Source organism: Babylonia areolata, chromosome 16 (assembly GCF_041734735.1).
Source record: "Babylonia areolata isolate BAREFJ2019XMU chromosome 16, ASM4173473v1, whole genome shotgun sequence".
In the NCBI taxonomy this organism is placed as follows: Eukaryota; Metazoa; Mollusca; class Gastropoda; order Neogastropoda; family Buccinidae; genus Babylonia; species Babylonia areolata.
In genome coordinates, this window is record NC_134891.1 from 24873316 (window position 1) to 24897795 (window position 24480).

Here is a 24480-nt window from a genome sequence, read left to right on the forward strand (position 1 = left end):
CTCTCTCTCTCCCTCGCTCTCTCTCTCTCCCTCTCTCTACCTCTCTCCCTCGCTCTCTCTCTCTCTCCCTCTCTCTACCTCTCTCCCTCGCTCTCTCTCTCTTCCTCTCTCTACCTCTCTCCCTCTCTCTCTCTCCCTCTCTCTCTCTCTCTCCCTCTCTCTCTCCCTCTCTCTCTACCTCTCTCTCTCACTCTCTACCTCTCTCTCTCTCTCTCCCTCTACCTCTAGCTCTCTCTCTCCTTCTCTCCCTCTCTCTCCCTCTCCCTCTCTCTCCCTCTCTCTCTCTCTCCCTCCCTCTCTCTCTCTCTCTCTAGCTCTCTCTTGGGATGCACAAAGGATACCCAATTAGACAAATGAAAATGTATTGCGTTGCTCTGCAAGTCAACTGTGTTATATTTCTTGAGCTGTGATGCACCGCGAGGCTGTGTATGCAGCTGCTTATGATTATCAGACATCAACATAAGCTGACACAGTTGGTCCAATTTCCCCTATGCGAAAAGCGGAGTACGGCTGCCTGCCTACATGGCGGGGTAAAAACGGTCGTACGCGTATAAGCCCACTCGAAAGAAAAAAAAGCCCTGTACGAACAAGTGAACGTGGGAGTTGCAGCCCACGAACAACGAAGAAGAAGAAGAAATTGGTCCAACAGCGAAATGTGAGCTGTACATTTCTCCAGCGCGATGGGGGATTAATTTACAGCTTTAGCGTCTGTTGTGAAGGTATCAGTATCAGTTTCAATATCAGTATCAGTAGCTCAAGGAGACGTAGTCACTGCGTTCGGTCAAATCCATATATACGCTACACCACATCTGCCAAGCAGATGCCTGGCCAGCAGCGTAACCCAACGCGCTTAGTCAGGCCTCGTATTTTTGACTCACTTGTGTAAACAAAGTGAGTCTATGTTTTAACCCGGTGTTCGGTTGTCTCTGTGTGTGTGTGTGTGTGTGTGTGTGTGTGTCTGTGTGTCTGTGTGTGTGTGTGTCTGTGTGTGTGTGTGTGTCCGTGTGTCTGCGTGTCTGTGTGTCCGTGGTTAACTTTAACATTGACATTTTCTCTGCAAATACTTTGTCAGTTGACACCAAATTTGGCATAAAAATAGGAAAAATTCAGTTCTTTCCAGTCATCTTGTTTAAAACAATATTGCACCTCTGGGATGGGCACAAAAATATTAAAAAGAAGCCTAATTATATGCAAACTGCATTTACTGTTATATTTATATTTTTTGTATTCTCTAAACTTGGCACTTTGACCTCTTATTCTGACACAACAACAAGAGGAGTCATTATTATCATTTTTTGTTCAAACAGGAAATTCTTTTGCTAAGCATGGAATTTTTATTTATTTTGCAAACATTTTGGTGCAGATAGTAAAAAAAGGGAAATTACTCTGTAATTAATGCTAGGGGACTTAATTTATCACAAGTGAGTCTTGAAGGCCTTGCCTCTCTTGTTTCTCTTGGGATCGCACAACTTTCGTTCGTTCAGTAAAATGAATTAACTCTCTCCATACGAACGGCGAAAGAAACGACGTTAACAGCGTTTTACCCCAGTTACCATCATCAAAATATTGCAAGCGGAAGGCTCTTATACTGAAGACGTAAATGTTGACAAAGAATACCACAATTCTGACGACGGAAGCTAAAGGTTGGGTCATTCAGACACCCACTGGACATCCGAGGGGTCTGTGTAGAGGAGAAGAGGGGACTGGCCGTACTGAGTGAGTTAAACCACCCACTTTCACAGTACGCATAAATCACTTCGTCATTTCCATTTCGCTGTTTCACTAGGGTACAGTAGTTAAAGGGTTAAACACGGGAGGGTGGGTGGAGGAGATGGGGGTTGCGGTGGGGGGGGGGGAGGGGGATATAGAGTGGTGTGCGGATCGAGTTAGGGAGGGAGGGAAGGGGGTGGAGGGAGGGGGGAGGGAAGGAGGGAGGGAAGGGGGTGGAGGGAGGGGGGGAGGGGAGGGGGGAGGGGAGGGAGGGAAGGGGGTGGACGGAGGGGGGGAGGGAGGGAGGGAGGGAAGGGGGTGGACGGAGGGGGGAGGGAGGGAGGGAAGGGGAAGGGGGTGGAGGGAGGGGGGGGAGGGAGGGAGGGAAGGGGGTGGAGGGAGGGGGGGAGGGAGGGAGGGAAGGGGAAGGGGGTGGAGGGAGGGAGAAGAGAGGAGGATGTGTAATGGGCATGAGAAAAAAAAATATATATATTTTTTTTTAATGAAGTAAAATAAAATAAAAAATAACACAAATTATTAATAAAATAAAATATGACAAGCAAAGATTGGTTATTTCAGTTCAACCAGCTGGGGGAGTGAGTGTTGTAGCTTGCATTGGTATGCACAGTATTTTGTGGGTCAAGGATAAAATCAGTTGTACATAGCAACAAGAGGAGTCATTATTATCATTTTTTGTTCAAACAGGAAATTCTTTTGCTAAGCATGGAATTTTTATTTATTTTGCAAACATTTTGGTGCAGATAGTAAAAAAAGGGAAATTACTCTGTAATTAATGCTAGGGGACTTAATTTATCACAAGTGAGTCTTGAAGGCCTTGCCTCTCTTGTTTCTCTTGGGATCGCACAACTTTCGTTCGTTCAGCAAAATGAATTAACTCTCTCCATACGAACGGCGAAAGAAACGACGTTAACAGCGTTTCACCCCAGTTACCATCATCAAAATATTGCAAGCGGAAGGCTCTTATACTGAAGACGTAAATGTTGACAAAGAATACCACAATTCTGACGACGGAAGCTAAAGGTTGGGTCATTCAGACACCCACTGGACATCCGAGGGGTCTGTGTAGAGGAGAAGAGGGGACTGGCCGTACTGAGTGAGTTAAACCACCCACTTTCACAGTACGCATAAATCACTTCGTCATTTCCATTTCGCTGTTTCACTAGGGTACAGTAGTTAAAGGGTTAAACACGGGAGGGTGGGTGGAGGAGATGGGGGTTGCGGTGGGGGGGGGGGGAGGGGGATATAGAGTGGTGTGCGGATCGAGTTAGGGAGGGAGGGAAGGGGGGTGGAGGGAGGGGGGGGAGGGAAGGAGGGAGGGAAGGGGGTGGAGGGAGGGGGGGAGGGGAGGGGGGAGGGAGGGAGGGAAGGGGGTGGACGGAAGGGGGGAGGGAGGGAGGGAGGGAAGGGGGTGGACGGAGGGGGGAGGGAGGGAGGGAAGGGGAAGGGGGTGGAGGGAGGGGGGAGGGAGGGAGGGAAGGGGGTGGAGGGAGGGGGGGAGGGAGGGAGGGAAGGGGAAGGGGGGTGGAGGGAGGGAGAAGAGAGGAGGATGTGTAATGGGCATGAGAAAAAAAAATATATATATATTTTTTTTAATGAAGTAAAATAAAATAAAAAATAACACAAATTATTAATAAAATAAAATATGACAAGCAAAGATTGGTTATTTCAGTTCAACCAGCTGGGGGAGTGAGTGTTGTAGCTTGCATTGGTATGCACAGTATTTTGTGGGTCAAGGATAAAATCAGTTGTACATAGCAAAATTCTTAGCTGTCTCCCAGAAGAACTTTCTTCTTCTGGCAGACTTCCGCACTTGTAACAAAGTGATTCTGATTGTTCTTGAAGTCTTCCAACTCCATCAGGGTCGTTACTAACGACTTTTAGTGTCCCCAAGGGTCCGTAGGTTCGATTCCCGCTCTGCTCTCTCGCCCTTTCTCCCAAGTTTGATCTTGATCTTGATCTTGATCTTGATCTTGGTTTTGATAGACACTTGAGGCCTGGTAGAGTGGCCTGTTGGCCGTTCTGAGCTCAAGTGTCTATCAAGACACACACACACACATACACACATACACACACACACACACACACACACACACACACACACACACACACACACACACACACACACACACACACACCAATGATGAATGCGGTGAAGAGAGAGCGAGCTAGGAGGAGTGAAAGATAGATAGATAGATAGATAGATAGAGAGAGAGAGAGGTGGGGGGGGGGGGGGTTACTCATTAACCCTTTTACTGGGAAAATCAAACTGAGCGTCTAGTCAATCAGATAAGACGATAAACCGAGGTCCCGGCCGTGTGCTGTACGGCACTTAGCGCACTGAAAAAAAAGAACCCAAGACAACAAAAGGGTAGTTTGTCTTCTGGCCAATTTCTCAGTGTTGTAGAAGTCCACATTGTCAGGTACACAAAAAATATTATAATTATCTGCATACATCCCAATTCCTCACGTACGTTTGTATTTGTATTTCTTTTTCGACGGGCGCAATAGCCGAGTGGTTAAAGCGTTGGACTGTCAATCTGAGAGTCCCGGGTTCGAATCACGGTGACGGCGCCTGGTGGGTAAAGGGTGGAGATTTTTACGATCTCCCAGGTCAACATACGTGCAGACCTGCTAGTGCCTGAAACCCCCTTCGTGTGTATATGCAAGCAGAAGATCAAATACGCACGTTAAAGATCCTGTAATCCATGTCAGCGTTCGGTGGGTTATGGAAACAAGAACATACCCAGCATGCACACCCCCGAAAACGGAGTATGGCTGCCTACATGGAAGGGTAAAAACGGTCATACACGTAAAAGCCCACTCGTGTGCATACGAGTGAACGCAGAAGAGGAAGAAGATTTCTTTTTATCACAACTACAGATTTCTCTGTGTGAAATTCGGGCTGCTCTCCCCCGCACGGGCAGAGCGCGTTGCTACACTACAGCGCCACCCCCCCCCACCCCCCACCCCCCACCCCCCTTTTTTTCTTTTTTTCTTTTGTATTTTTTTCCTGCGTGCAGTTTTATTTGTTTTTTTTCCTATGGAAGTGGATTTTTCTACAGAATTTCGCCGCCAGGAACAACCCTTTTGTTGCAGTGGGTTCTTTTACGTGCGCTAAGTGCATGCTAGCACACACGGGACCTCGGTTTATCGTCTCATCCGAATGACTAAGCATCCGTCCAGACCACCACTTAAGGTCTAGTGGAGGGGGAGAAAATATCGGCGGCTGAGCCGTGATTCGAACCAGCTCGCTCAGATTCTCTCCGGCTTCCTAGGCGGACGCTTTACCTCTAGGCCATCACTCCACATTTTCGGGTTATATGTTCCACTGGGTCAGGCATCAGCCAAACAGATGGAGCGTAGCGCATATGGATGTGTCAGTCCGCCGAACGCAGTGACGCTACTCTTTGAGAAACTGAAAGTAAACCCCTTACCCTCCACCACCTCCGCCCCCCCCCCTCCCACCTCCCTCCCTCCTCCTAACCACCCCTTCCTTTTCAACCCCCCCCCCTTCCCTATTTTCCTTTTCAGCAGTGGTGTACCTCCCCCCCCCCCTTGCACCCCTCCCGCACCTACCCCCTCCCTCTCCTCTAGCCCCCCTCCCACTGCCCCCACCCCTTCCCCTCTCCTCCCCCAACCCTCTCTTCCCTCTTTCCCTCTTCCGTCCTAGTGTGCAATAATAATTGACTGCAGGCTTGACTGCTCTGAGGTTGTTTGTGTGTGTGTGTGTGTGTGTGTGTGTGTGTGTGTGTGTGTGTGTGTTATTTTTAAGGCACCCCTTTCACTCCCCCTATAGCTCTCTCTCTTCACCGCATTCATCATTGGTGTGTGTGTGTGGTGTGTGTGTGTGTGTGTGTGTGTGTGTGTGTGTGTGTGTGTGTGCAGTTAGGCACTGATGAAATGGGCGCCCCACTGATGTTCTGTTGCTGCTGTTGTTGGTTTTTTGGGTTTTTTTTAGATTAGGGTTGTTTTTTTTGTGTTTTTTTGTGGGGGTTTTTTTGGTTGTTGGGGTTTTTTTTGGGTTTCTTTTTTTTTTTTTTTTTTTTTTTTTTTTTTTTTTTTTTCGGGGGGGGGGTTGGGGGGGGGGGGTTGTTGGGTTGTTTTTTTTTTTTTTTGGTTTTGATTTTTTTCTGTGGGTTTTTTTTTTCTTTTTTTTTTGGCCGGGTCTCTTTTTCCCTCTTTCTGTGTCGGGGAACAATAATTGATAAAAGAAAGAAAACTTAAAGAGCGCTAAAAGAAACACAACACAATACACAAAAACAACACAAACACACACACACACACCCCACACACAAAAAAAACACACAAACAAACACACACACACACACAAAACAGACCCACAAAACAACACAACACACACACCCACAAAAAAAAACCACAAACACACACACCCCACCACACACACAAAACACACAGAGATAAAATAGATAAAAGAGGGGAGAGAGAAGAGAGAGGTGAGAGGAGAGAGAGAGGGGTTTTATTTCTTTAAAACCCTTTTTTCCACTCCCAAAACCCTCCTTTCCCATGCAGCAGCTAGAAAAGGGGCCCTTTTTTTTAAATGAAAGGGTGACCAACACGTTTCTTTTATCCACCCCATAACCTACTGCCTTTTTGTTAAATGTGTGGGTAGGGGGGGACAAAAATTTTTTCTACACATCGCGGGGCCGGGGGAATGCCAAGTTTTTTTTTTTTCTTTTTTTTTTTTTGTTAAAAAAAAAAACCACTATTTTTTCTATTTTTTAAGAGCACCAAGGGAAATTTTTTTTTTTGGGCACTCAAATTTTGGACTGGCGCAAAAAGGGGTTAAAACCCACGACCTAAAAAAAGAGAAAAAAAACACATAAAAAAACTGAAACGGGCCTTTGGCAAGAAAAAGACAGAAAAATGAAAAACGAGTAAAAAAACGGCGGGAAAAAAGGGGGGGAGTGGGGTGGGGGTTTGGGGGGCGGGGGGGGGGGGGGAGGAGTGGGGGGTGGGGGGGGAAAGTGTTTTCGGCTGCATAAAAGGAAGAGGATCGGGTTGGGACAAAAAAAGCGGGAAAACGAGAAACAAACAAAAACAAACAAAAGAAAAAAAAAATTTTTAAAAAAAAAAAAAAGGGAAAGAAAAGGTGAAAAATAAGAAAAAGGTAAAGGGGTTTTCCCTGATTTTTTTGGGGCCTTTGGGTTTATTTTCCCCTTCTTTTTTCTTCTTTTTTCTTTTTTTTCCCTTTTTCTTTTTCTTCTTTTTCTCCTTCTTCTTCTTTTTTCCCTTCTTTTTTCCTCCCCTTTCCTTTTTTTTCCCCTTTTCCCCCCTTCTCCTTCTTTTTCCCTTCTTCAAAAAACTTCTTTTTTCCCCCCCCCTTCCTCCCCCCTTGCTCCTTCCCCCTCTTTCTTTTTCCCTTCCTCCTTTCCTTCTTCTTCTCTCCTCCCTCCTTTCCTTCTTTTTCCTCCCTTTTTCCCTTCCTCCTCCCCCTTCCTCCTCTTCTCCCTCCTCCTCCTCCCCCCTTTCCTTTTTTCTTTTTCCCTCCCCCCCCCCTTCCTCCCCCCCCCCCCTTGCTCCTCCCCCCCTCCCTCCTGCCCCTGCCTCCCCCCTTTCTTCTTCTTCTCCCTCCCCCCCCCCTCCTTCTTCTTCCTTCCCCCTTCTTCCTTTTTTCTTCTTCTTTTTCCCCCCCCCCCCTCCTCCCCTTCTTTCTCCCCTCCTCCTTTTTCTCTTCCCCCCCCCTCCTCCTCCCCCCTTTCCCCCCCCAACCCCCCTCCTTCTTTTTTTTTTTTCCCCCCTCCCCTTTTCCCTCCCTTCTTCTTCTTTTTTCTTCCCCCCCCTCCCCCCCCTTCCTCCCCCCCCCCGCTCCCCCTTTTCCCTCTTCTTCTTCTTTTTTGGGGGTTGTTCCCAACCCCCGGGAAAAAAACAAAAAACAAAACAAAAACCCCAAAACGAGGATTTCTGTACACCCCCAACACAAAACATCCTTTTTCCCTTTTTTTATTTTTTTTTTTTTTTTTTTTTTTTTTTTTTTTTTTTTTTTTTTTTTTTCCTTTTTTTTTTTTTTTTTTTTTTTTTTTTTTTTTTTTTTTTTTTTTTTTTTTTTTTTTTTTTTTTTTTCCCCCCCCCCTTTCCCCTTCTGCCCCTGTGCCCCCAATACTATATATTTTGACAAACCCTCTCTTCTTTTCCCCCTTCATCTGCGTCACAGAGAGGAAAAATTTTCTTTTTTTTTTTAATTTTTAAATTTTCAAAACCAAACCCCCAAACCCCCCCGGCCCTCTTTTTTCCCCTCCCCCCCCCCCCCTCCCCCTTCCCCCAACTCCCCCCCCCCGCCCCCCCCCCCCCCCCCCCCCACCCCCCCCCCCCAACTTTTCTTTTCCGTTTCCCCCCACCTAAACGTCCCTCACATCTCTCCCCTTTCCTCTTCTTTTTCTGTTCTCCTCCCTCCTTCCCCCCCCCCCCCAAACCCCCCTCCCCCCTCCTTTTCTTCTTTTTTTCCTCCCCCTTTCCCCCCCCTTTTCGGGCCCTTTTTTTTCCTCCTCCTCCTCCTCCCCCCCTAAACCACCGCCCCTTTTTCCCTCCCCCTCCCCTCCCCCTCCCCGGGCCTTCTTTTTTCAAATCTTTCAATCAACCTGTCTGGTTTTTCCCTTTTGTCTGTCTCTGCCCCCCCCCTTTTTCTGTGGGGTGTGTGTGGTGTGTGGGGTGGTGTGTTTTGGGGGCGCCCCCACTCCCCCTCCCCCCCCCCCTCTCCCTCTCTCTCTGGCCCTCTGTGGCCTCACTTTTCCTGCCCTCTCTCTGGGGTCCTCTCGTCCGGGCCTCCTCCCCCTCCTCCCTCGTCCCCCCTTTTGGGGCCCTCTAAACCTCTCTCTCCCCTCTCTGGCCCCTCCCCTTCTCTGTTTCTTTTTTCCCTCTTCTCTTTCCCTTTTCCCCCTCCTCTCTATCTCCCCCCCCCTCCACCCCCCCCTCCCCTTCTCCCTCTCTCTTCCCCCGCCCCCCCCCCCCCACCACAAAAAACACCCCCTTCCCCCTCCCCCCCCACCCCCCCAAACTCCTCTGCCCATTCGTTGGGCCCACATACGAGCAATGCACGGTTTCCCCTTTCCTTGGGTTTGTTAATCTGGTTTTTCAGCTGATTTTTTTTCCCCCCCCCCCCCCCCCCCCCCGGTTTTTTTTTTTTTTTTTATTATTCCGTTTTTTCCCCCTTTTTTTTGCAGTGCCCTTCTATTGTTTAAAGGCCCCTTTGAAACCCCTTCCCTTCCTTTTCCCTTTCTTCTCTTCTTCCCTTCCTTTTTCCCTTTCTTTCCCCCCCTTTTTCTTTTCCAGGGTGTTTGGGGTTTGTTGTTTTTGGGGTGTTGGTGTGTGTGGGGGGTGTTTTGGGTTTGCAGTTTTGGGTGGTGTGGTGGTGTGTGTGTGGGTGTGGTGTTTTTGGTACCCTATATTTGACTTAAACAATTTTTGGCCTTATACTTTTAATGATTTTTTTTGGAATTTTTTGTTTTTTTTTTATTTCCCTTTTTTTTTTTAAAGGCCCCTGACAAACCCGCTTTGGGTTATCCACGGGTCGGGGGCTTCTGCTTGGCAGTTTCTGGGGGACGTAAAAAGGGTTTTTTGCCAAACGAAATAAACCCCCCATCCTTATTGGGGGAAACTGTTTTTATATTTCTTTTTATCCAAACAGATTCTCTGTGTTTTTTTGGGGCTGCCCCTTCCCCCGGGGAAAACGCGTCGCTAAAACAAACAGCGCCCAAACCCTTTTTTTTTTTTTTTTTTTTGTATTTTTTTCCTCAGCAGTTTTTTTTTTTTTTTTCTTTTGGAAGTATTTTCTAAACCATTTTGCCGGGAACAACCCTTTGTTTCCGGGGCCCTTTTTAAAAGTGGGGCTAATCAGTACACACGGGCCCCTCTTTTACCCGTCCCACCCAAATGTTTTAGCGCCCCAACCGCCACTCAAGGCCAAAGTAAAAGGGGAGAAAATATCGGGGGCTGAGCAGTGTTTGGAAAAACCACGCCTCAGATTCTATGGGGTTTCCCCGGGCGGCTTTTACCTCTGGGCCATCACTCCATTTAAATTAACTCCAGGGTTTTTAGTCCCGGGGCCAAAAAAAAACCTAAAACCCCCATGCACCAAATTTCTGCTTTCTAAATCTGCAGCAGGGTCTATGTTTCCCCAGCGAAAAAGGGAAAAATATTATTTTTCTTTCTTTTTCTTTTCTTTTTTTAAACCCCCACAAATTTTGGTTTTTTGTTTGGGTTTGGGTTTTTTTTCCCCCCCCCCCTTTTTTGTGTGGGGGGGTTGTTGTGTTGTGTGTGGTTGTGTGTGTGGGTTTTTTGTGCATCCCCTTTGAGTTGTTTTTAATCAAGATTTGCGCGGTTTAAATATTTTTTATTATAGTATAGTATTTTTTTTTGGTATTTTTTCCTATTATTTTTTTTTTTTACCCTATTTTTTTTTTGTTTATTTATTATTTTTTTTTTTATTTTTTTTTGATTGTTGATTGTTTTGATTTATCTATTTATTTATTTATTCTTTTTTTTTTTTTTATTCTTTTTTTTTTCCTGAGCCTGACAAAGTGCGTTGGGTTACCTGCTGGCAGCACCCTTTTGGCAGATGGGGTTAGCGTCGTAAAAATTATATGGATTTGTCCGAACGAATGACCCTCCTTGACTACTAAAAAACTGCAAACGGAAACGTTTTTGGAAACTGAAACGAGGGATTGGGTGCACTGGTTGGGGGGGGGTTGGAAACGTGGAACTTTAAACACGTTTTTCCACGTTTTTGGGGCCCACTTACCCGCGTCTGTTTTTACTTCTACCCCCCTCGTGTTCTAGCCCCTCCCCGGGGTTTTTTTTTTCCCAGGGGAAAACATGGGGAGACGGGCCCCAGCCCCCCACCCTAGCCCCCCCCCCAAAAGGGGAAAACGGGAAATTTTTGGCACTGATGGAACCAGGACCACAGGAAAGGGGATGGACCACCATAAAGGGCGTGATGAAAATTTCCTCACTTTAACTCACTCAGAAACGGCCAGTCCCCTTCTCCTCTACATAGCCCACCTGGGAGGGTCCAGGGGGTGTCTGAAGGGCCCCCAACCCCTTTACTTCCCCGTCGTCAAATTGTGGCATTTTTTGCCCAAAATTCCCCCTCTTCTTTATAAAAAGGCGTCCCCCCTTCAATATTTGATGGGGGGAACGGGTAAACCTTTTTTAAACGTCGTCTCTTTTTCGCCGTTCTTTATGGGGGAGATTAAAACAATTTTCGAGTAAACTTGGGTGCACCACTAAACAAAGGGAAAGGTGAGATTTCAGTGCTTCCGAAAACCAAATTTTTTGTTGTTGCGGGCTGTTTGGCTGTTTACGCCCCTTTTTTAATAATATTTTTTTTCTTTAATACACCCCCCAACCGCTCTCTTCGTCTTCTGTCTCTCTCCCCTCTTTTCCTTTCCCTTTTTTTTTCCCCTCTCTGTGAACTATGTAAAAATTTAGCAAGACAGTTTGGGGAAAAGACTAGGGCCAAATTTTAAGCCTTTAAAAAAAAAAAAAACCAAAAAAACTTTTGATTTTTCTGAGTTCAGAGTTTCTCTCTAAAATTACTTGCGGGAGCAATTTTTATCAGTTATTTACTTATTCCTTGATTGGGTTATTCTTCAACTTTTGAGGGGACATTTTTTTTCCCTTTTAAACTCACCAAAGGGCCACCCCTCTTTTCTCCTCTACACAGACCCCTCGGATGTCCAGTGGGTTCTAAAATGACCCAACCTTTAGCTTCCGTCGTAAATTTTTGTGGTTTTCCTTTGTCAACATTCACGTTTCAGTATAAGAGCCTTCCGCCTGCAAACGGATGAAACGCGTTAAAGTCGTCTCTTTCGCCGTTTGTAGGAGAGAGTTAAAAGGGCCTTCTGTTTTTCAGGGTTGTTGTTTTCCCCTTTAATCTCTCTCTTTATTATAATTTACTTGGTGTGTGGGGTGGGGTGTTGGGGGGTTGTGTGGGGTGTGGTACGGGGTTTTGTGTTGGGGTGGGGTGTGGGGGGTGGGGGCGTGGGGGGTGTGTTTTAAGTGTGTGTGTGGGTGGTTTGTGGGGTGTGGGACGGGGTGTGTGTGTGGTGGGGGGTGTTTTTTTTACGTGTGGGGTGGGGGGTGTATAAAAGGGTGTTGTGGTGTGGGTGTGGTGTGGGTGTGGGGTTTTGGGGGTGGTGAGAAGAAGAGAGAAATATAGTCAAGGGGGGTGGGATTTGAGAGGGAAAGAGACAGGGCAACAAAACAGCGCACACAAAAAGCACACTTTCACACCCGGGGGCATACAGGCGCATACATTCGCGCGCGCGTAAAACCCAAAAACGCACACACGCAAAAACACGCACACAAACACACACACCACACACCCACACAACTTTCACACACACACACACACACACAAACTCCACACACTGTACACACACCAAAAACAAAATACACCCCAAAGGGGCACAAACAGGGGGCGCGCGCGCGAACCCCCTTCCCCCCACCAAAAACACACACACACACACCACACACACACAAGAAATTTTGGGCTTTTTTTAAATGTTCATGTTTTTTTTTTTTTTTCTTGGGTTTCAATCCAGATGGGGTCTTTTAATTTTACATTATTATTTCTTAACAAAATTTTTTTATAGAGTTGGGGAAAATAATTTTCATTATGGGTTTTTTAAAAAAATGTTTTTAAGTTAAGGGTTTTGAAAATCTTTTTTTTTGTTTTTTTTTTGTGTTTTTTTTTTGGGTTTTTGGGGTTTTTTTTAACCCTCCCCCCTCCCCCCATTTTTTAAAAAAAAAAAGGGAAAAAAAAAAAAGGGAATTTTCCCCCCTGCCCCAATTCGCTTAATTTTTGGGAGAATTAAATGAAATTTTAAACACAACCCCGGGGCAACAGCAAAATGACAAACAAACACAAAAAACCGAGACAAAAATTTCCAACACGCAGGTCGCGCACGGCCCCGCCCCACACACAAAACAAACAAACAACCCCACAAACAAACCACACCACCAACCGCGCAAAACACACAGGGACCGTGACTTTGAAACACACACCAAAAAAACGCCGGGGCAAAGCAAACAAGCCAAACCTTTCCCGTGATAAGAAACTGGAGACCCCGGACAGAAAAGGGGCTTTTTGGAGAAAAAAGAAGCCCCCCCCCCCCCCAACCCCCCCCCCCACCCCCCTGCCCCCCCCCCCCCTCCCCCCCCCCCCCCCCCCCCCCCCCCCCCCCCCCCCCCCCCCCCCCCCCCCCCCCCCCCCCCCCCCCCCCGCCCCCCCCCCCCCCCCCCCCCCCCCCCCAAAACCCCAACCCCCCCCCCCCCAAAAAATCTAAGGGGGCCTGCCAAAACCCCGGCAAAGAATCCGGATTTCCCTTTTTAAAGCCGGGTTTTTTTCTTTTTTTTTTCCTCGTTATTATTTTTTTATTTATTTTTTTATTTTAAATTTTTTTTAAAAAAGTTCCCAAAAGAAATTTCCCAAGACAAGAGGCTTTCAGCTTTAACAAAGTAAAAGGGGGCCAATTCGCAAAATGTTTTTATACGAATTTTTTCCCTTTGTCCCAATTAAAGCCCCAAATGGGGAAAAAAAGGAAAGGGGCTTTGGGCCCCCCCCGTTCATGCACACTGTGCGTTTGTGGGGGTGGGTGTGTGAAGGGGGGGGGGTTGCCCGGGGGGAGGAGGAAATTTTTTGGTTGGAAACACTACACCGGGAAAACGGTTTTCCCTCCCTTTCTGTCACATTTGGGGAGCGCCAAAAGGGTTTTAAGGGGGGGATCACGAAAATGAAGGTTTTTCGTAATATGGCAGAATGAATTCACACACACACACACACACACACACCCACACACACACACTATGTGAAAATGTAAAATGTATGAATTTATGTACACACACACACAGCACACACACACACACACACACACACACACACACACACACACACACAACACGCATGCATATGGTCATAACCCCCCCCCCCCCCCACTCCCCCCCCCCACGCGCCCCCCCCCACACACACACACACACACGCAAGCACACACCACACACACACACACCACACACACACACACACACACACATCACGCACGCAAAAAAAAAAACACCAGCTCCCATGAAACACACTTACGAACGCATATATATATATATATATATATTGCCGGTTCGCCGCAGTTGTGTGGCGCGCGGGAATAGATCTTTGAAGCCATGAAGCCTTGTTCTTGGCCGGGTGGCTTATTCGCATGGGGTGTGATCACATTCATATATTTATTTATTTATTTATTTATTTATCTATTCTCTCTCTCTGTCTCTCTGTCTGCCCCCCCACCCCCTCCCCGTCTCTCTCTTTCTCTTTCTACACACACACACACACTCACAACTTGACATCCAGTTATTTCTACATTTAATGCATTAGTTGTATAGAAAATGTATCTAGAAATCGATTTAAGAAATTACTTATAGATTCAAATAATCAATATTACCAATGTTGTGTAAACACAAAGAATGCAGCTAATCCCAAACATTTTCTAAATTCGACACCAGCAGCACATTCAAGACAAGTTACAAGTCCTAATGTATAGAATTCGTTTATTGCCTTTCGTTCAAAATTTTCTAAAAATATAAAATGTATGTGCGGTAAGCAAATAACTGTAAGCCATCTACTCATTCATTGTCCGAGCATAAGACAGTTAATTCCAAAAGATGTAGTTGATGACTTTTCTTCCAATATTTCATTAGCCACTGAAAAGATTTTGAATGATTATTTCATTGCTTAGAATGTTTTCAGAAATTTTAAACTCCAGTCCCAGTTGGTATCCTCCTTTGATGTATTATATTTAATGTTGTTATTTATATTTACATTGTTGTAGGTTAATACTTGTTGATATGCATATACATATTCTCCTTCCCATGACACCTCATTCAATACACACCACAATCTCTTTGGACGTTTTCTCATAAAATACTTTTCCTCTGATACATATCATGAACACTTTTTTTTCTACAGTAATATTCACATGCATTCCCTTTCCTTTATCCACTACTTTACTCCTTTCCGTCCAAAAGCACTTATAGTGAATAGACGTTAAACTGAAGAAACACACACACACACACACACACACACACACCAATTTCTTTTTAGTACGGATACGGAATACGGATGATTTATTCATCAGGCCATAAGCCCTATGAAGGGGTACACAAACAACTTTGTTACGTCACATTTGTTTGAATAAACACAGAGAAAACCAAAATCACAATGAAATCACATGAACACAGATACATTTGCAAAAACATATTATGAGGTTGCAGTTCTCTAAATTTAAACGCTTTGTGCAGGAAAATGGACAAATTCCATACATCATTTTGCCTTTTGGACGACATCAATAAGCACAACTTGAATGTACAAGGTTGTCGGAAATATCTGGCTGGAATATATCTTTCTCTTAACTCCTTAAGAGCCGAGCAGCTCAAAACAAAATGCACTTCGTCTTCTTTGTCTTCTTGCATAATGGGCAAATCAAATCATTAACATCAAATTTACTGTATCTGTAAACGATGTACAGCCAAACTCGACACACCCAACCTAAATCTTGTGGTTATTATTCTTAGATATTTGTCCATGTTTAACGTCAAATAAGGTTTCATATCATGTAGTCCGCAAAATGTTCTATACATACTAAATCTATTACTGTTTTGAACATGCTCATTCCATGCTTGCCATCTACAATCAATTAAACGTTGACGAAAAATTTTAATGAAATCATTTATGCTACCCACACCTTGACTAAACCACACTTCGCGAAAACCATTTTCACACAGACAAATACGTACATCAGTTACCCAGTTTTTCTTTCCTCTAGAATCCAAATCAAACAATATTTTGTAAGTTTTCAACGGTATCCTAATTTCTTCCATTTGTACTAATCTAAGCCAATATCGTATGCACTGAACAGCAGAATTTACAACTATAGGGTATCTATTAGTTTCACCATATACAAGGTCATTAGGGGTGCGCATATCAAGACCCAAAAACTTCTTCAAAGCAAATAGATGCACAGATTCACAAGCGAAACGTTTTGCGGAGCTGCTTCGATACAACTTCCTCGTTCAAGCTTCTGTTCACGCCCCCGCTTTCTTTTTAATAGAGAAAAAGAGAGAGAGAGAGAGAGAGAGAGAGAGAGAGACAGAGACAGAGAGAGAGAGAGACAGAGAGAGAGATTGGGCGGGGCGACTCCTTTTCATACCCCTAAGCCTCTTCTTCCTTTCTTTCTTTTTTTTTTTTTTTCTTTCTTTCTTTCGTTTTTAGTTTCCTGTAACAGTGGTGCATAGGTCGATTTTCAAAAAAGAAATCTACTCAGAATCAGGGCGGTTTGAAACAGGTCCATAGATAAAGAATGAAGAATGGGGGGGGGGGGGGGAGGGGGGAATCGGGAGGGTCGGGGGGAGAGAGAGAGAACTGAAACTGTTTAATGTCATCAGCATAAATGTCATAATGACATGGGGTTCACAATTTCATGCGCATAAGAGAGAGAGAGAGAGAGAGAGAGAGAGAGAGAGAGAGAGAGTTGGGAATATTTCCCCGGGAGCCCGCGAGCGAGCGTGAAAACACACACACACGCACACACGCACACACACACACACACACACACACACACACACACACACGCACACAGAGTCACACAAACACACACACACACAGAGCCACACACACACACACACACACACACACACACACACACACACACACACACACACACACTCAAGAAGATCCCTGTAGCGTCAGTGGGCGGGGGACTGAACAGTTAATTTTAGTTCGCTATATAACAACAGCTAATTCTAATAATTTTAGTTCGCCCATATAACAATCATAACAGGAGCCTCGGGGCTTCATTCTCTCGATACCTGCCCATCGGAACGAACGAGGCGAAGAAGATATTCTCCACATCTGCTGGAACTTCCTTCCTCAGACCTTCAGCGACCCTTTCCAAGACAACGATCCTTGCACCAGACGAATTGTAAGTCTACTTTGATGTACGTTGATATCAAGTCTTCTGTTTCTATGTGTCTTGTATTGGACTTGTACCGTCCTTCAAATACTTTTCAAAGACATGGGAGATCAGATTTGATACTGATTAAAATGCCTCGGTCGCTCGTGCAGTATTTTCAGCTTGGACTGAAACAAATATGTTCTTTTTTTTTTTCTTTTTTTTAATGAAATGAAATGAAATTATGGTGCTTAGAGCCTCGCCGACCACTAAGGCCATCTTAAGGCTATCGCCGCGTTAATAACTACTACAAGGATTAAAAACAAACAATTAAAACGAGTCACCACTTCAAACTTTCCACTCCAAAGTTTAAAAAAAAACACTTCCATAGTTTAAAACCTTCAAATCTGGTTAAAAATGTTCACTTCTTTTAAGAAGTCCATCATCGCCCACGGAGGGACATCACGAAACAAGGTCTTCAAAGAAACCGCCGTGTAATGTCTGTGTCTAACGTCATGCAGATCCCAACAGTCAAGGAGCACGTGTTTCAGGATGAGAGGCTCCTATTTTTTAATGAACGGAAGGAGATCATAATATTACACCGTTTGATGAAAGCTTATCAAAATAAAATCCATGCCCTCCGTCCTGAATAGTTCTTTGCATTTGTTTCAAAACCGGGAACTCCTCAGAAGAAGTGTGTAATCTTATGTAGAAAAAAGAAAAAAAGAAGAAGAAAAAAAAAAGAGAAGAAAATAATAAAAAGATGAAAGAAAGAAATGAAGATAATGTGATGTGAATAGAATAGCACTGCTAATAAATTTCATATGAGTTTTAAGTCAACAAAAACTCCCGGTTTCATTGTGCTTTGATTTAAAATAAATAAATGAATAAATAAAGCAGCTATGTAATTAACCAAAGTTCACACATCTGATACATTTGTACTGTAAATTTTGTTCAGAGATTAAAGAATGCTTTTTAAAATTCTCTCTCTCCCCTCTCTCTCTCTCTCTCTCTCTCGCTCACACACACACACACACACACACACACACACACACACACACTCCTGTCCACTCTGGTGTTGTTGTTGTTGTTGTTGTTTTTGTTGTTTTTCAAAATCTCGCCTCTGTCATCAGTGCTTCATCAGAAAACTCTACTTTACAAAACGTGTCTTGTATAATCAGCTACCACGGCGTCATCAACCACGAGAATAGAATGAAACTATTTACTTTACATTACGTTTACGACTTTTGTGAATGTTTCAATTTTTTTTTCTTCGAAAAACAGTATCCTACATCAACCACGAGAATAGAATGAAACTATTTACTTTACATTACGTTTACGACTATTGTGAATGTTTCAATTTTTTTTTCTTCTAAAAACAGTATCCTACATCAACCACGAGAATAGAGTGAAACTATTTACTTTACATTACGTTTACGACTTTTGTGAATGTTTCTCTTTTTTTTCTTTTTTTTTTCTTTTTTTTTTTCTAAAAACAGTATCCTACATCAACCACGAGAATAGAATGAAACTATTTACTTTACATTACGTTTACGACTTTTGTGAATGTTTCAATTTTTTTTTCTTCGAAAAACAGTATCCTACATCAACCACGAGAATAGAATGAAACTATTTACTTTACATTACGTTTACGACTTTTGTGAATGTTTCAATTTTTTTTTCTTCTAAAAACAATATCCTACATCAACCACGAGAATAGAATGAAACTATTTACTTTACATTACGTTTACGACTTTTGTAAATGTTTCAATTTTTTTTCTTCTAAAAACAATATCCTACATCAACCACGAGAATAGAATGAAACTATTTACTTTACATTACGTTTACGACTTTTGTGAATGTTTCAAATTTTTTTCTTCTAAAAACAAAATCCTACATCAACCACGAGAATAGAATGAAACTATTTACTTTACATTATGTTTACGACTTTTGTGAATGTTTCAATTTTTTTTCTTCTAAAAACAAAATCCTACATCAACCACGAGAATAGAATGAAACTATTTACTTTACATTACGTTTACGACTATTGTGAATGTTTCAATTTTTTTTTCTTCTAAAAACAATATCCTACTGCTAAAACACATAAACAAAAATAAGGGGGGAAAAAAGGACAGATATATGTATATTTTTCTTTTAATTCAAAAAGGGAGGAAAAGCACAGGTGCGGGGGGTGGGTGAGGGGGGAGTTTTGTAGCGAGGGAGATGCAGTGGTTTGGAAAAGGGGTTGGGAGTGAACCAGAAAAAGTTAATAAAGGATGGGAGTTAACAGAGAGAAGGTGCGGAGGTGGGGGGGCGGGGGGGGGGGGGTGCAATTTTGCAAGATTGGTAGAGACATGTAGATTAAGATGCCATGTATATCAATCACAGGATCCTTGAAAAAAAAAAATTTTTGGTCAAGATACTTCTTTTTTCCCCGGTGTTACCAAATAATTTTATGGTTGAATTAGTAAAGTTTAAAACAACCAGTAATGCACTGCCTGTCAGTAAACAACGTTCTGACAATTTACCCAGAAATGAGAGAATCTGTGAAAAATATTCTACAAACAGCATTGCTGATGTGTTTTATTAATTGTCTCCGTGTCACTTTTTGGTTTGAAATTAGGTATTTATTGCATTCCCTATTTGTGAAGGGTACAAATGTTGATTTTTTTTTGGATACCATCCCACACTGGATTCCTTTATAACGACCAAGCAGACAGGGCAGCAAAAAGGGGAGCATAGAATCATATAGATAGTATAAAAGTATATTGCCCATTGTCATACAAGGAAATAAGCAATATACTAGAAAGAGACTTTTATAGGTGCTTGAATTCAAGTCTAATACCTCGTCAGTTGACTCTCTCGGACTTTGGTCCGATTCGCAGACCAATTCTGAGTTTAGCTCTCAGACTATTATCAAATCCATTACGGACCAGGTATTGTTCTAATATCAAGTGAATATGCTTTAGTAACCTGACAATTAAGCATATAATTTTTTAATGTAGCTTGGTGAAGCCTTATGTACACGAAAGTATGTCTTCACAAGTGACTGAGAACGTTGATGTTTTTGACTTTTTGCATTCATTATCAGTTGTTTCGCTTGTCAGTTTAGCGACTTCTCTTTTACGAAGTAATTTACGAAGTAAAATCAAGTAATTTCCTGTAATTGTATTTAGATTTTTTTTCATATTTCACCCTCATTTCACCCTCATTTGCCCAGTTTCCCCCAACCCTCCATTCATTCACATCTCCCACCCCTTCTAACCGATAATACTCAAATGTATTCATAAATGCTTTAACAAAATGTCTTCAATCACCGATATGTGTGACGGGACATTAAACAAAATTCCTCCTCCTTGTGATAACATCAGACAAAAATGTTTCTCTACATACAATCAACCCCGCGCAAATTCCAAACATTTCTATTTTTTGTTTTCTGAAATGAACAAAAGAGTACGGTTTAAATTGAAATCCTTTGTCTTTTCCATACGTATATCTTTTCGACATAACTTTGCACTATTGAGTGGAATACTAAGCAAAATTTACGTATTCTAACGATGACTTATATATGCTTCTTTTTTTTTGCGTTATTATTCAGTAACAATGGAAATTTGACTGGTTGATTTTAATTTGCGTAATTGCTAGAGTTAGTTGGGGGCATTTTTTGTTGTTGTATTTTATGTCACGTTTTATTCATATGGTGTGTGCAGAAGATGTACGTGTGTATTGTTTCAACGCCCCCATGGGACATGCGATATATACTTCTTTTTTTTTTCTTTTTTTTGTGGCCTCAGTTGCATGCAGGTCATGGAGCACTTGTTGTTGTTGTTTTTTGTTGTTGTTGTTCTTTTTCTTTTCCTTTTTTTTATAATTTTTTTTTAGTGCCTCACATGCCTTCTTCATTGCCCCCCCCCCCCCCCCCCCCACCAAAAAAAAATATCTCTTTCTCTCTCTCTCTCTCTCTCTCTCTCTCTCTCTCTCTCTCTCTCTCTTTAAAATCATTTTTCTTTCTGTTTTTCTTTTCACATATTTTCCCCCCCCATTAATCCTCATTTTCATGGGGGGTAGGGGGGGAGGGTTTTTTTTTTTGTTTTTGTTTTGTGTGTGTGTGTGTTGTTGTTTTTTCCCCCTATTTTCTGGCGCAACAATAGCCCCAGGGTGTCTTGCGGCGGCATGCGATCAAGGAATGTTCAGTGACTGTATACACTTGTCTGGGTTTTATTGTTGCTCTGCTCTGGTGTGTTGTTGCTGGCATTTCAGTTTCAGTTTCAGTAGCTCAAGGAGGCGTCACTGCGTTCGGACAAATCCATATACGCTACACCACATCTGCCAAGCAGATGCCTGACCAGCAGCGTAACCCAATGCGCTTAGTCAGGCCTTGAGAAAAAAAGGTAGTAATAATAATAATAATAATAATAATAATAATAATAATAATAATAATAATAATAAAATAACAGTAATAAATAAATAAATAAATAAATAAGATAACAATGATGATAAATAAGCAAATAGATGTAAAACATGAAGACACACATTCACACATACACCCACACATGCGTAACAGATATGCACCAAACATGCAGTTTCACAGTTATGAAAGCACAGTCATCTACATATGAACGTACATGAGCTCCAACACACACACACACACACACACACCCTTGAAAATGATACACGATATAAACCATTCTCATGCACAAAACTTTTAGCACCGAAAGTGGCAAAATCGTCATAAGACGAAAAATGATTTCAAAACATCAGCTCCAATGCCAAATATTCGCCAGATCATAAACTCATCTTTCACACGGTAAAAAGCACTAAGCAGGATATCGTACTGTTTAACTCACTCAGTACGGCCAGTCCTCTCTTCTCCTCTACACAGACCCCTCGGATGTCCAGTGTGTGTCTGAATGACCCAACCTTTAGCTTCCGTCGTCAGAATTGTGGTATTCTTTGTCAACATTCACCTCTTCAGTATAAGAGCCTTCCGCTTGCAATATTTTGATGATGGTAATTGGGCTTAAACGCTGGTAACGTCGTCTCTTTCGCCGTTCGTATGGAGAGAGTTAAACGTTTAATACGCGTTATCAGACTTATAGAACACGCATCCATCAAAGGTTTCGACGTCAAAAGAAACTTTCAACGTGGTTCAAAGACACACAAAAAAGGAAGCCACGTGTTGATATACTCATTTAAACTGGACGGGCGCAATAGCCGAGTAGTTAAAACGTTGGACTTTCAATCAAAAGGTCCCGGGTTCGAATCTCAGTTACAGCACCTGGTGGAGATTTATTCCGATCTCCTAGGTCAACATATGTGCAGACCTGCTTGTGCCTGAACCCCCTTCGTGTGTATACGCAAGAAGATGATCAAATACGCACGTTAAAGATCCTGTAATCCATGTCAGCGTTCGGTGGGTTATGGAAACAAGAACATACCCAGCATGCACACCCCCGAAAACGGGGTATGGCTGCCTACATGGCGTCGGGGGGGAGGGGGGGGAGACGGGGGGGGGGGGGGGGGGTAAAAACGGTCAAACACGTAAAAGCCCACTCGTGTACATACGAGTGAACGTGGGAGTTGCAGCCCACGAACAAAGAAGAAGAAGAAAAAGATTTGAACTGAAATCTGTTTCCACACCTGTGTTTCAGAATCCTTCCTGTCAGGTGAAAGCATCACGACTGGTGACATCAAGAATATTCCTGATCCCAACCGCCAAGGCCAAACCAGAGCAAAGTCCTGACAATGGATCCCTGGATTCTTTTTTTCTCGCTTGGGGGTGCTCTTCTTTGTGTAGTCGCATACCTTATTGGAAAGGGCGAAGGATATAAACAATGTACCATCGAAGGAAATAAAAAAGGTACCTTCTCATTCCTTTTTTAAATCATAGCGTAATAAATTTAATACAATTTTTCTTTCTTTCGTGATTTGCGTTTTGTGTTTTTGCAAACTTTATTGTCTGGAACAAAAATAACGACGCATTTTTGAGGTTGTTAATGATGTTGTTTACACTGAGAGAGGAAAGAGTTAAAAATGAGACGGGAAGGATGGGTGTGTCGGGATTTTATCTACATGTGTTCATATTTTTGCCAAAAACATGCACTCCCTGACATTTTCACAAATATCCTGGTTTACTCGCATACGAACACACAATCACCTCACACACATACATACATGCACACGCACGCACGCACGCTCGCACACATATACACAAGAGCGCACACTCACACACGTACACACGCACACAGGAATAATATTGCTGATTCAAACAACCTAACCCTTGTGTTAAATGTTGATACAACTGTTTTCTTCATGGTCAAAAGCAGATAACGGCGGCTGATATTGGAGAACTACACAGAACCCGTGTAGTAATGTCGGTGACCCTGAAATGTTTTTGATGCGTATTTGTGGTTGATGTATAAAACAATGAAAGTAAATGAAACGCTTCAATGCCTGCGATGTTACAGCTATAGTGATATTGTAGCGTGACGCGGTGACATTGTCACAACTATATATACACTGTTCAAAGTGGGATGGATGTTGTTCACTGAAACCCCTCAATCCTGTTATCAATACCTCTTTACTTTCTTATTTATTTACTGTAAACAGTCTCATTACTGTTTCATTACTCGTTGTACATTATTTTTATTTTTCATGAGATATATTCAGAAAGTGATATTTTAAACAGATGAATAATGTCTGACAAACAGATCAGTGAGTGAATTTGTCGAAATATAAAAAAAACCAAAACAAAAACCCACCAAAAACCAACAAAAAAACACCTATTATCTTTTTTTGTGCCGGGCAGATATGGAATATTAGATAACGGAGCTAAAACGTAAGCTTTCTTTGAAATGTAAGAAGGAATTGTAATCACGATTTATCTCTATTTCAACACACACACACACGCGCGCACGCGCGCGCGCGCACACACGCACGCACACACACACACATGTGCGTGCGTGCGTGCACGCATGCACATGCATAAGCACACACACACACACACACACACACTCACACACACATACGCACGCACTCACCCATGCACATCCACTCATACACACTTCCCCACTCGCGCGCGCGCACACACACACACGCACACACACACACACGCACACAGTTTCGATTTTTCTTTCTTTGATGTGTGTATTCTTTGGTTGGGGAGGGATGCAGTGTGATTTGAAATGCAGAACAGACCTCCGGGCCGCTCCTCCCTACAGGAAGTGGTTTCATTTGCTGTTTTTGAAATGCGTGGTAAAAGCAATATGGTGGTGGTGGTTTTGTTGTTGTTGTTGTTTTTCTCCCCCCCCCTCCCCCAGATATTTGTAAAACGCACGCACTCACTCACCGATGCACATCCACTCATATACACTTCCTCACTCGCGCGCGCGCACACACACACCCACGCACACAGACACAGACACACACACAGACATACAGACACAGACAGACAGACAGACAGACAGACAGACACACACACACACACACACACACACACACACACACACACACACACACACACACACACACGCATTCATGCGGGTTTTTAAATATTTTTTATGACAGGGTGGTGGTGACCGGAGGATACAATGCTTTGAGGTGCAGAATGCTGAACTCTGCAGGACCTCCAGACCCCTCCTCACTGCATACAAGAGGTGGTTTCACTGAAATGGTGTTTAACTGTACTCATTCATAAAATCTTTAACACTCACATGGTTGAAAAAATGCTACAATATGTCGTATCGTCCAAAATGGAAAACTATATTATCAAAAGAATGTCAAGAAGCTGAAATGTTGC

General features: G+C 43.2%; 1 long non-coding RNA gene across 1 annotated transcript; it reads left to right on the top strand.

Annotated features, from left to right (window-relative positions):
- Nucleotides 1-16504: 16504 nt before the first annotated feature.
- On the top strand, nt 16505-24263 carry LOC143290940 (uncharacterized). Its single transcript, XR_013056455.1, has 3 exons — nt 16505-16712; nt 22334-22542; nt 24249-24263. It is a non-coding gene; the product is annotated as an uncharacterized LOC143290940 (long non-coding RNA).
- Nucleotides 24264-24480: the final 217 nt, after the last annotated feature.